The sequence below is a fragment of the Lepisosteus oculatus genome, chromosome 24, assembly GCF_040954835.1.
Source record: "Lepisosteus oculatus isolate fLepOcu1 chromosome 24, fLepOcu1.hap2, whole genome shotgun sequence".
Classification (NCBI taxonomy): domain Eukaryota; kingdom Metazoa; phylum Chordata; class Actinopteri; order Semionotiformes; family Lepisosteidae; genus Lepisosteus; species Lepisosteus oculatus.
This window is the reverse complement of record NC_090719.1, coordinates 5581176-5595039: the sequence shown is the minus strand read 5'-3', so window position 1 is coordinate 5595039 and position 13864 is coordinate 5581176.

The following is a 13864-nucleotide window of genomic DNA, read 5'->3' as shown; positions in this document are numbered from 1 at the left end:
CTCTGTTGATTAATACAGGTGGGCTATTGATCTGAGGTTAAAACCACTGCTGTCACCATATGCTACTGTATTAACTGACCTCTTAGGTTCATTTTTAAATTAAACACATTTAACACAAATGGAAAAAAATGGCACCAGTTTAAAAGATGTATTGAAATATGTATATGTAGTTTTATACTTTACAATACCTTACAGCTGTCCTATAATGAGGTTATATACTGTATGTTCAAATACTGTGGGTTTGGGATATTCTCAGTTGTTTTTACATCTGTCTACTCTCAGTCCAACAGCTTAGACAGAGGACCATAAGTTAGTGATCATGTCTCCTGCCCACCTTTAAAATGGTTCATTTAAAGGGTTGTCATATTGAAAAGTTAAGGAATGGTCCATCTATTTTTATGGTGATTTTCTTGCAACTGCGTGAGAACTTACAGTAGGTCCTGAAAACTGTGGGACTCTTTCATTTCACCTCCACTGACGTGTTTTACGTTCAAAAGCTCAAGTAAAACATGTCTGGCATTTCTTCACACTGTGACCTTGCCTTTACATGTTGGACACTTATGAAATGTGCCAAGAGCCAATTTTCAGTTTTTTTTTGCTTGCAATATCTATCTTGAAATAGATGTCTCATGTACTGTACATATTAAGAAAACACTATCCTCAGACACAGCTCTAGATAAATTATATTGGCCTCAATATCTATGTGTTTATATTCTCTGAGAGAACTGCATGGTCAGGCATATAGTACATATTGAGGAGGTAAAATAAGTAAACTACAGTATATGAGAAAGATAAGAGACTGTGAAGGCATACCATATAGTGCATCAGTTTCTTCAGGGAAGAACACAAAGCTATTTAAATGGATTCATTTCTGACTGTAGTTTTCAACCCACCCTAATTTCCCTCCATTGTAGGAAAAATGCCTGGATTGTTTGTTGATAAGAATCTGAAGTTGGGTTTCTTCTGTTGAGAATTTAATTGTTTGGTTTTTGTTCCTGCTGTAATGATTACATTATTTAAATTTAAATTAGGTTATTAAATTGTAAATATTTCAAATCTGCTCTGATGTGTATTTAAACTCCATTTAAACTTTGTAAGATGGATGTATTAACATAATGGCAAGGGAAACAGCTGCAACCAATCCTTCATGAAAAAAAAGAAACAAAAACAAAGGAAATCATGCTTATTTAAGACATCAGAAAGGTCAGACTTCCAGCCACCACATCCAAGCTGACAGATCTGAAGTGCTGAGCAAAAAAAGTAGAATTTTGCTAATTCTTATATTCTTACTATAATTGACTTAGTGGTAGAGGACAGGGTTCCAAGCCCATTAGCACAGTTCTGTTCTCTACCTCCACATCAGAATAAAACAGAAAGGAGTTCTGAAATTAAATTAATCAGGCTTGGACTGCGAATGGAAATTTGGCAGTTTTTACTTGTCTGACAGCCAGGACAGTGTTCCTGTGTTTATGGAATGAACCCCAGAGAATTTCTTTATAATTCCACCACTTCAGAAGGAGAAATCAGAGGCCAAGTCAGAGTCTGGCATTATTTTGACAATCAGGAGAAACCGCAGCAGTGCAGGATTACCACTGTGATGATGAGGGGCGCCACAATCCTCAGCCACTGTCTCTGGCTTCATAATCATGCTATTCCATATGAAAGTGGGGAACTCATTTGTATGTTATAATATGGAGCTGAATCTAAGAACTTCTGTCATATGGCTAACAGTATGGGAAATTAGCAGAGTGGGATTTCTCATCTCTTTTGTCAGCCCACTTGTTTTTGTTACTGTTGCCTTCAAATGAGAAAAACGTCTGTCACTGTTAAGTCAAGAAAAATCGAAGTCTATTCCCAACTCATTATACAGAAATTGCTTTGAAAATATGCCAAACAATGTTAAAACAGATGCAGGCAACGAGGTACAACTGCCCATTAAGGCATTGAAAAAGTAAATAGTGACTGTGTCCTGACACTAATTTGATTTTCATAAAATTCAAAACTCATGAACAATGATCACATCAAACTTTTATTTCATGAGATATACACTGTCATTTTTTACATCTCTCTCTCTTCCTACCCTAACCTACGAGGACCAAAGGTGTCAAGTGTTCTTTAAAAGTGACAAGTAATTTTAGACATGAAACCAAATCAATGTGCTTGGCTCCTCTGTCCTCAGCTGAAATGCATTTCTTTTACTTTTAATTCAACAGACAGCATGGAAATTCAATAGTACTTTTAATAAAATACATTTATTCAGTCTCGGGCTGTTCTTGGATGTAAAGCATACTCTATCAATTATTCATAAAAGAAATGAGGAGATTTTCATTCTGCATTGATCTATCAATGCCTAACATTATAAATACCTTACTCAGGACAGTAACAGATGTCTAGGCAGAAGCTTACCTGAAAATAATGATGACAGTACTAATAATAGTAATAGCTGAAAAATAATGAGGTGCTGCAGATTAGTTATTCATCCTGAGCTATGAACAGGTTTGTATTTCATTATACTGTACTATTCATATTCATTTATTTTATTCCAATATATCACCTTTGTTATATGTGGTCAGCTTTTGTTAAATTTTGACCCTAGGCTGATTGATTTTATGTCAGTTAGAGAGCTGACTTCTAAGGATAGCAAATACTAAAATCATAAATGGATACAGTATATGCTTTCATTATTACATTATAGTTACTGATCTGTAATATGTTATACAGTATTAAACATGGTATAGTCAAGGAACATTAGAGAAGGATATGATGCTTCTATGTTTGTATTAAGTTACATGCAAAATCCATAATTTCATGTTCAATTTTATACCAATACAATAGAATGAAATGACAGTATGGAGTATAGCAAGTATGGAGCTCAGCTTATAAAATGTTTTTTCTTTCATTGGTGCCATTATGTGTGTACAGTCTGTCTTTTCTGAAATACCACATGTTTGGATAGCATGTGACAAGATTATTTTAGTTTTATTTCACATTTTAGGGTTTAGAATAACAAAGGGGAGCATTATCTGTTGTACAATACAATTAACAGGAATTAATTAATCAGCAAGCAGGATTGTGGAAGATGCAGACTGTAAAATAAAAGGGATTTGGTGCAAGCCTTGTTGTTTGTGTCAGATCCCAAGGGACAGTTATGGTCTTGATTGCCAGCTGTGCTGTCATCAGAGTTAGGCTGAGTCTTCTGTCCCTTGCCAGCTGCTACAGCCTGGGCTTTAGATATACTGTATAAATGAAACACCTGCATATGGAGTCCCAAACATTTCATGTTTTGCAAAGACATAGCTGTTGAGTTGACCAAAATTCTCCAAACCTCTTAAATAGTTTCCACTTCATTTTCCATAGATATACTTTGCAACTTTTATGATCCTCCTCTTTCTCTGCAAGATATCTTAGGATACAGTTTGAATTAGCAGCACTGTTTTCTGTAGAATTGTACTGTGATTTCTGTATTTAGAGAGACTAGATATTACTACAGTTTTTACAGGTTTTCCAAATGAAAAAGGCCGAAGTCAATTTAATATAAAAATGTAAAAATAATAATAATTAATAATCGCTTACACTTATATAGCGCTTTTCTGGACACTCCACTCAAAGCACTTTACAGGTAATGAGGATCCCCTCCACCACCACTAACATAGTCACTCTTCAGACTCTTCAGACCATCCTTAATGATTAAGACTCAATATTTTTTATCACATGTTGGAGGTGATATGCCAAGCCCATGCTGTGTAGCAAGAAATCAATTAGCAGTCAAGTTCTGTCTCATGCTATGGAAAGGATTTCCTTTATTTTTTAATTGTCCTTAGTAACATTTGTATTGCGCTAATATTAAATTGATTTTCATTATTTTCAACAGCAGACAGCATGAGTCATCTTAGCTCATCCTATTTTTTCTTTCAGTTTGAATAATATAATGTCCTAAGAATTAAAACAGCAAAGATAGACTGGAAATTAAGCAATATGTGATCAATTCAGGCTCCATTGTGCAGTTTATATACAGCACTAATATGTGCTCTTGCTCCTCAGATAACACTGCAACTTCTGTTTTTTCATTCCATTTGGACACTAAATGGCTTAGCTTGAATCATTGTACCCTTAAGTGGTCACTGTTACTACTATTACCAGGTCTTAACACATGGATAATTATAAATTACCTATAAAACCCTGGTTGAGTGTAGCCTTCCAGAACCTGGAATAAACATCACTGTCTACAAAAGGTGTGGGGAGTCCTGATTCTGGAGGGCCAATATCTGCACGTTTTCATTGCAACTCTGTCCTTAACCTACATTCTCATTATTGACTTAAAGGCATACATTTAAGAGACCTGATTTAAAGAGACCTGCAAACCCTTTAGGCACACTGGCACTATAGGATTTGGACTGCCAAACCCTGGTCTTCAGGAGAAATAAAATAGTCAAAACAGAAAGCTTCCCTTTGTGAACTCCTACTGAATGACCCAGGGGTCTTTTTTCCATCCACAAGCTTCTTCCAGTTTAGGATCAGGGTCTGGAATTGAACCCAGGGCTCTAGGGGATCCTAAACTAGGGGTGGAGCGGTGGCTCTGTGGCTAAGGATTTTCACCTGTGGCTGGAAGGTTGCCAGTTCAAATCCCACATCCAGCAGAGGAATCCTACTCTGTTGGGCTCTTGAGCAAGGCTCTTAACCTCAGCTGCTCCACAGGCACTGTACAATGGCGGACCCTGTGCTCTGACCCCAAGCTTCTCTCCCTGTCTGTGTGTCTCATGGAGAGCAAGCTGGGGTATGTGAAAAGATGAATTCCTAATGCAAGAAATTGTATAGGGCTAATAAAGTGATCCTATCTTACCTAGTGTTGCGAGGGAGCAATGCTAACCACTGTCACCTGGGCTCACTATTATTGTGCTTAACATCAGGAACCAAAATTCATAGCACGGTCTTCATTTTGTGGTTACACTCTCCTTTACTTAATCAGTATCATTATTTCTAAAATAAAAACTATATAAAAATATTTCAAGGTCTGAGTTTCCAATTTAAAATGCTATTTTGATTCAGTTAAGAAACTTTAGAATATTATGAGAAATTACTTAAATCTTTCATTTCCTAATATACAGAAAACCTCTGGCCCTCCAAGATGTGAGTGTACTGCTTTTGTCAGCCAACAAATGATTATTGATCCAGCCAACTGCAGTACAGGTACAGTATGTTAAACAAAACTTGACTTGGTCTACTATTTATCAAATACTTCTGTATCTTTAAATTATCATAAACATACAATACCCATTTGCAACACAACAGTCTTTTCACAATATTTCCTGGATAATTACAAAACATTTTGTGAGCAGATACATTATTTGCCCCTATCCACCTTTAATAGCCAGGATAAGGCTTTTGAGGCTTCTTAAGGGTCTATTTTTTGTTAAGACTGAACACGACTTTTAATCTGGTCTGATACGAATAAGGAAGCTTCAAAAGCCAAGCCTTATCCTGCACCTGTAAGGATCTGCACCTGTGACTGAAAGGTTGCCGGTTTGTATCCCATGGCTGGCAGAGGAATCCTACTCTGTTGGGCCCCTGAGCAAGGCCTTAACCCCAGCTGCTTCAGGGGCGCTGTATAAATGGCTGACCCTGCGCTCTGACCCCAAACTTTTCCCCGTTCCTGTGTGTCTCATGGAGAGCAAGCTGGGGTATGCGAAAAGACAAATTCCTATGCAAGAAATTGTATATGGCTAATAAAGTGATCTTGTATGATGCACAGTTAAAACTCATGTGCTTATTAACTTAGCAGTTACTTACCTGCCAACTGAAATAAAACAGCAGCTCCTTCATTAATCTTTAGATGGCTTTTTTATTTATTAGGTTATCAAAAAGATAAAAAAACATCTTGGGAGAAATCTATGAACATTAGGTAAAGCTTAAAAGGGCTACTTGGAATAGAAGCCATTGTAAATTCTTTGCTATTTATTTGATCTCCGTTGCTGTAAGTGTTAATAACATTCGTGTCTATACATTGTCAGTTTGGATGCATTATTTTTTTCTAAATAAATAGTGGCTGTAGGTAAGGGAATTTTTTAAATATTAATCTCTACAGACTTTCAGAGTTGTTGTTACCATGGTGAAGCGAATCTCTCTCATACTAAGAGCAGAAAGTAATCTATTTAATAAATTTTGTCTCTTAACTAATTATGCAATGATAATTAAAATAGCCTGGATAGCAGCCAAGTTAATTAGAAATGCAGTTTCAAATCCTGATCATTTTATAACCCAAAGAGATCAGATAGGCCCCATAAAAGCAGTCTGCATTATACAACACAAATAATTAGAAGCCTATCGAATCCACTTGCTGAGGTCAATGGTTATGAAGATAATTTGTTTGTATTGAGAGTCAACAAGTAGCTCTGTGTTCAGAGCATTAGGGTTACTGTCCCATTTCTGTGACCTTAAAGCTTCAGCTGTCAATATTCACATTTAAATTAAATCAAATAAACATGTCTGAAAAGGAGCCAAATCACATGCTTTTTTATAATAAAACAACTGCATTGCATTGGCACTCAATCTGTCCTACAGCTACTTTTTATAATACCTGATGCTTTTTAAGCACAAATGATTTTACAGCTTTGGTTAATTGAAATATTACACAATTATTTGTACTATTCTCATTTGTAATACTGCTTTTGTAGTTAATGAATAAGAATTCACCTTAATACTTTGCATTTAAGATTGTTCTAGAGAATTTACTCATATAAGATAGAGAGTGCCAGTTCTTTGTCTGCTATTGTATATCATCAACTTCACAAGTCACAACTGTAACATAACAATTAATTGTTATGTCTGTAGGTTAAGTGTGCACACACATAATTAGGTAACGTAAGGTTTTCTGAGGGAAAAGTATTAATAAAACATAATGGTGCTGTAATCTACAGAATCTCAGCCTTCATTTAGGTCTTCATAACTCCACCATTGACCAGGCCAGTCTTACATGCACCACACACACCCATTGAACATTGAGCATGAATGGATTACCTTGTTCCATTCCCTCAGAAAGATATCTAGGAAATCCACCCTGTTATGGATATTGTGCACATATCCATGTCATTGTCACAATATCCACTATGCCAAGAATGGTGTCGACCCTTGAAATCCTTGAAGGAAGCACTTCACTGCTTACAGCATCACAAAGCATTAACTCCACACATGGTTTGCAGTGTGCTTCTGTAATGACTTTGATAACATGTGAGACTGGGATCTGATCCATATTTGCTCCCCTGGTGAGGGGCTGGGGCTTTTCCTGTTTCTTTAGCCTTTCATAACAATTGCATAGATGGGGCTCTGGCCTGCTTTGTCAGTTGGTGCAATGTGACTCAAATAGAGAGATTTATGGTTCTAAAATACACAAGATGTATGAAACCCTGGCAGCATGGTACCAAGAGAACAACCTCTCTCTGATCAGTAAGACTAAGGAGATGATTGTGGATTATAGGAAACACCAGGGAGGCGATCACACACCTGTCTATATCAATGGGACTTCAGTGGGGAGGGTCAGCAGTTTTAAGTTCCTGAGAGTTAATATCACAGAAGACTTAACCTTGTCTCACCACACCACCTGTCATGCCCTCACCAATCACCACATTCTCACACGGAAGCACACTTGCACTAATTACACTCCAGCCCCGAGCATTTCTGCTAAACGACACCTCTCCTGCCAATCAGCCAACCATTACACTCGATCAATCAGTGCGCCAATCAGTGCGCCTTCTTCCTCGCACAATACTTAAACCCTCCAGAACCCTTTGTTCTTTGTCTGGTATTGGTTGGTCTTTGGAGCGCCTACCTTGCCCTTGTTTACTTTGGAAGCTACCTTCTTGCCTCTTGACCACCTAAGGTACCGCACAGGGTCCATCCTCCCATTTGCACAGCAGGTCATTCTTGACACCAACATTGTGGTCAAAACAGCATGGCAGCACCTTTTCTTTCTCTGCAGGCTAGAGACGTTTGGCAAGCCATCACATATCAAGGCCTGCTTCTACAGGTGCACTATTGAGACTATCCTGACTGGTTGCATCACTGCCTGGTATGGGAATTGCTCCACCCGGGATCGCAGAGTACTGCAGAGGGTTTTGAAGTTAGCACAGCTCATTACCGGCTGTGAGCTACCAAACATCCAGGATGTCTTAAGAAGTCCAGGTCCATTCTCAAGGACCCCTTTCATCCCAGTCACAAACTGTTTTCTCTCCTACCATCCAGTAAACAGTACCGATGCATTTGGTCAAAGTCCAACAGATTACGGAATGGCTGCTACCTCTAGGCAATAAGACTGCTAAATAGCCAACCTGCAGCTCCTTTAGCAAATCACCCGTATTGGCTACATGGACATACTGTTTTCACTGTTCTGTGCATATTGCACTACTTGGGCATAATATATTGCATACACCATGGACACATAGCAGCTCTATTTATATTGAGTTTTGTCTCTGTTTATTTTATTCAATTTCTATTACATTATTATAATAATAATAATAATTGCTTACACTTATATAGCGCTTTTCTGGACACTCCACTCAAAGCGCTTTACAGGTAATGGGGACTCCCCTCCACCACCACCAATGTGCAGCATCCACCTGGATGATGCGACGGCAGCCATAGTGCGCCAGAACGCTCACCACACATCAGCTATCAGTGGGTAGGAGAGCAGAGTAATGTAGCCAATTCATAGAGGGGGATTATTAGGAGGCCATGATTAGTAAGGGCCAATTGGAAATTTGGCCAGGACACCGGGGTTACACCCCTGCTCTTTTCGAGAAGCGCCCTGGGATTTTTTCTGACCACAGAGAGTCAGGACCTCGGTTTTACGTCTCATCCGAAGGACGGCGCCTGTTTACAGTATAGTGTCCCCGTCACTATACTGGGGCATTAGGACCCACATGGACCGCAGGGTGAGCGCCCCCCGCTGGCCCCACTAACACCTCTTCCAGCAGCAACCTTAGTTTTTCCCAGGCGGTCTCCCATCCAGGTACTGACCAGGCTCACACCTGCTTAGCTTCAGTGGGTTGCCAGTTGTGAGTTGCAGGGTGATATGGCTGCTGCCTTATTATCTATTATTATGTAACCTTATTTTTTGTAACCTTAATTTTGTGATTTTTACAGTAGATAAATAATTCCTAAAACAGTCTTGTGCCAGTATAATTACACAGGGATACCCGGAACTAATCCTATCACTGAGTTTGCAATTAACAAATTAAAGTCTCAGAAGTGCACTGATGGTGTTTCATTCATTCAATTGAAGACTGCCCTTGAATTGAATGTGGAAGGCCGCTGGCCCTGTGGACGACCATTTATGCACTGGCTGGACATGCGCCTCGCAAAAGTCACCTGCCGAGATGCCGCAGACAGTATGAAGTGGAAAAATCGGTGCAAACAAGCAGACCCCACATAAGTGGGAAAATGCGAAGAAGAAGAAGACCCAGAACTAATCCTATCACTGAGTTTGCAATTAACATATTAAAGTCTCAGAAGTGCACTGATGGTGTTTCGGTGACATCAGAAGAGGTTTGCTGAGATATTTCAGCTTAAAGCCCATGCTTGATTGGGCTCATCATTGGATAATCAGGTCATTACTGCGCATGGAATAACATTGTTCATGTTATGAATTTATTGATGCTAGACAATGTTTTCTTAAATACTGCACATTTTCAGCACATATTCAGCTTTTGGATCTGCGACATATCATGCTTGAGTGCGATCCTTTCCCAGTTGTCAAGTGAAAAATGTGCTTTTGCAAATTCTTGTCAACAATGTATGAATCATGATGTTTTCTAATCATGGATAGATGGATCCAATGTTTGAAACCCAAAATACTCACAGGTTCTTTTTCTAGGCAGTATTTACATGAACTCTTTGTGTCTGAGTATAATTAATGATTTTTCATATAAGGTTGTTTCTTCACTTCTTTGTTATGTCTGGTAGCACACTGCTTTGGATGGAACATGATGCCCCCCCCTAGTGGTCCCATTGAAGATGACGTTATCCTTCTCTTGCAAAAATGAATTTCTAAGGAAAAAGTACCAAAGAAGACTTGGAAATGCATTATTCTTATTGTCCCTTAAACAAAATCTTTGTGTAAAGTTGAAACAGAGACTTCTTTTCAATGCTTTTTCAATGTTTCTATAACTTTCTATTTTATGAAATGTTTCTATAATTTCATAAACCTGTTTTTTTTTTTAGTGTCTTACCTTTAAAGCATATAAACAAGATTGGAGAGATCCTCTACATCAATGTGGAAATATTCTCTTTCACAGACAGAACTATTTGCTGTTTGCATGTTTAAGAGCTTCAGATGTACACAGAAAAAGTGTTAGACTGGGTGGAGTCTTGCACAGTTCTTTGATTCAGGGTGCAGCAATGAAACACTAAGCAACCTGCACTTTGATCAGGACTGATACTCTGTGAGAACACAATTACCAGCTCTCTGAATGATCAGAAGTTTATCAAAACTCCACCTGTTTTCTCAGGCAATTTAAAATTGGAGAAAATGTAGGCAAGCCTTCTGTAAACAAAAAAGTCTAACTCCTACATTTTTACTGAGCCAAGATATAACTACTACTGTATATTGCAATACATGCCTATTGCCACACTTCTTTACTCTGCTCAAGGTTTAAGATTAGTCTGTGGGTGTTTGGGGCTGGGGAGTATTGGATTACACATAAACCAAAGTAATCTCATTACAGATTGCTACCTTAATCTCTTATAAAGATAATCTCATTTAAAAGATACATTTAAACAAAGTTAACATCACTGATTGTTTGAGAGATTACTTAGCATTGTATCTACAAAAGAAGAAACTTTCAAAATAATATATTGTACTCTGTGTGTGTGGTGGAAGAGTTGCATTAAAGAGAATTATGGAGCCTTTACCCCTGCTTGCATCATTGATTTATAATTGCTGATAAAAACTCTACAGAAACAGTGATTATCTGCTGGTATACATGCTGTTAAGGATTTAGTATGGCAGTAACGGAGATGTCAGTCTGTGTGGTGAAACTGATAGGGAGTAGGGTTGGACATACCCTCCGCTTTCTAATAGCAAGGTCTTGAAAAACCCTGTTCAAGACAAGCTATAACAGCCCAGCTCCATATTTCTGTTTTGCACTGGTAAATTTTCTATTTAGTTTCTATATCCTAGCTTCATATCTAGGATTCCTGTACACTTTATAAATAAAACTTCATATTTATAAATAAGTGGGGATGTTTGCTGAGATGTAGGCATTTCAGAGTCTGTAATCAAAACAATCATAAAGTTGACCTCAGTTAATTAAGTTTTGGGTAAATGATAAGTGTCTATAAACAGTACAGAAACACACAACATAAGATCAGAGCAGAAGGAAAGGAGAGAAATGAAGGATAACAAGGTCAGACCATGAGAGAGAGGAGAAGAGGAGAGGAAACTTGAAGCTTGTGCAGGCAAGAGTCCCTACTTTATGATCATCCAAACAAAACCTGATTAGAGTTAGGAATAAGAACTTTGTTAGAATGAGCTTATTCTGTGTTTTTAAGGAACCTGGGTTTCCTGAGTCAAGAATATATTTGTTAAAGATGGCCTTTCCTTCTTCCGCATGCATTTTTAGAATAGGGAGATACTGTAGGCTCCCATTTATTTTGTGGCATATGGGTTTGAAGAGAGAGACTTAATTGCAGGTTAGTTTAGAAGACAGCTTATCTCTTCTTTGGCCTCTATACTGTAGGTATTATTTAACAGCCTGGGATTTTCTGGGAAATTTAGATGTCGGCCTCTGAACAGCCTTGTCTGTACATACTGTATATACAGAGTAACTTGTGTGTTGTATGTTTATGTTGTGAGTAGTGTAGTGTCACTGTCATTGTTAATAAATAATTGTTTAACCAAGTGTGCCTGAATTATTACTCTTTTCAGCCAAAGCTGTACCAGAAAACAAATAATTCATATACAAGCTCCTTATATTCTGGCAAAATCCTTACAAGTCAGGGGTTATGATAATTATTTATTGACTAATCTAATTGGTCAGTTCTTGATTTTCTCCGTTTTTGTAACCCCCCATTTGTAACAACATTTAATATCGTATCCAAGATTAAATTTTTTCTAAACAATATGTCAAAACATAGTTCAAGGGAGTTATAATAGAAGTATTTAAATATATACAATTATTACAATTATAATAGTAACTTTGATTTAAATAGCAAATCTCAAAGTGACACAATATACAAAAAGACACATTTCACAAGGTTTATTAAAGAAATTTGCAAATCCAAAAAAACAAAGCAGATACGTATATTATTTAGCTATAACCATCATCATCACCCAAGGCACTGATAATTTAACTGCATACATTTAGTGTTGCATGTTCCTATTATGGCTGATGGCCGATAAAGGTTTGTGAAATTTCAGGGAGCAGTTCTCACTTGGAGTGAGTCAATGCATCATCCTCATGTAACATCAGATCAAAACCTATTCATCTTAACATCTGGCTTGAGAACTATTTTGCTAGTTATCTGAGATGCATAATAAACTGCAGCCTGGCAGCATGACAAATATCTATTCTCAGCCCAAGGCAGTAAGACAGTTTCCAAAAAAGCAGGAAACTACCAGCAAAACATGTACACACAAATGGGGGATATGAATGACATCGCTCCTGCCAAGTGCACAGTCATTCTTAAAGGGGCTGCTGCCTATCTAAAGTCTGTACTATGGGCAGAAACCAGAAAGATACATAACTGCATTCCTTCATATCATCGAAGTAACAGTAGTAATACTTCCAGTCCAGTAGATTGCACCAGCAATCTACAATGGCAGTACCTGACGTTGTTCAAACCTGTTCACTCAGATATATACTCTGGCTAAATTTGCATTGCATGCAAGGTAGGTAAGTAGATTCATTATCTAGGCCTATCAGTCACTTTGGGCTGTAGTTAAAATAAAACAGAACAATTAAATCTAAAGAAAATGTAGTGGAGCTAAGGCAACTTAAACTTAAAAGCCTTAAAAGGCTTGAGGAAATAGACTGCAACATTGTATCAGTATCTCGTTGTATTGATTGGTTGTGCAAGGTATTCAGTCAGGAAACTCACATAACTGTTGCATGATTATTTTTAATAGCAAATGAATGGCAATTCTACCCAGTACTAGTTGTGAATATCCTTTTGTTTAAAAATCCATGGAAATATACTTCAACAAAATAACTAGGCAGATTGTTCCAGACACCAGCAGTCTTTATTTTCTTACAGCAATTAGGTTGTTTTTGTCAGTAACTTTCAAGAGTGTGGGTTTGTGATAGGAATGCTGTACGTTGTTGTGGTGAACTAGTAACTGGCACTCTTATCCCTAGACCAGAATTTCAAAATCTATGACCCAGCATCACCAGGGACACAGTGGTGTTGGGGGTATCTTTCGGACGATACGAAACATGATGTTAAACCAAAGTCCTGACTAAATGGTCAAGATCTCACCGTACTGATCTTAAAAGTAAGGATGGTAACTCTGGTGTCCTGGCTGAATTCCTCTCTGGGCTCATAGAGTCTCCTCTCAGATAATATGCTATCGGAAGCCTATTGAAGGTCTGAACAGCACACAAACAGAATCGGAAAAAAAAACCAAGGCCTTGTCTTGTTTTGTAAACAACTATGCTTTTAAAACACACGTACCACAAATATACTAAACATAAATTTTACTTCTACAACACAAATTTGAAAGTAGCACTTCTATTAATACTTTTGCTTTACTGTTATCTTTTATTTTTTCCAAATGCTTTATTGTTCCCGATTTAAATATACTAAACAATTTAATTAAAACCGCATTTTCGACTATTTTATAGCTGCAAAGTAGCATAGATAAATTTTGAAATAA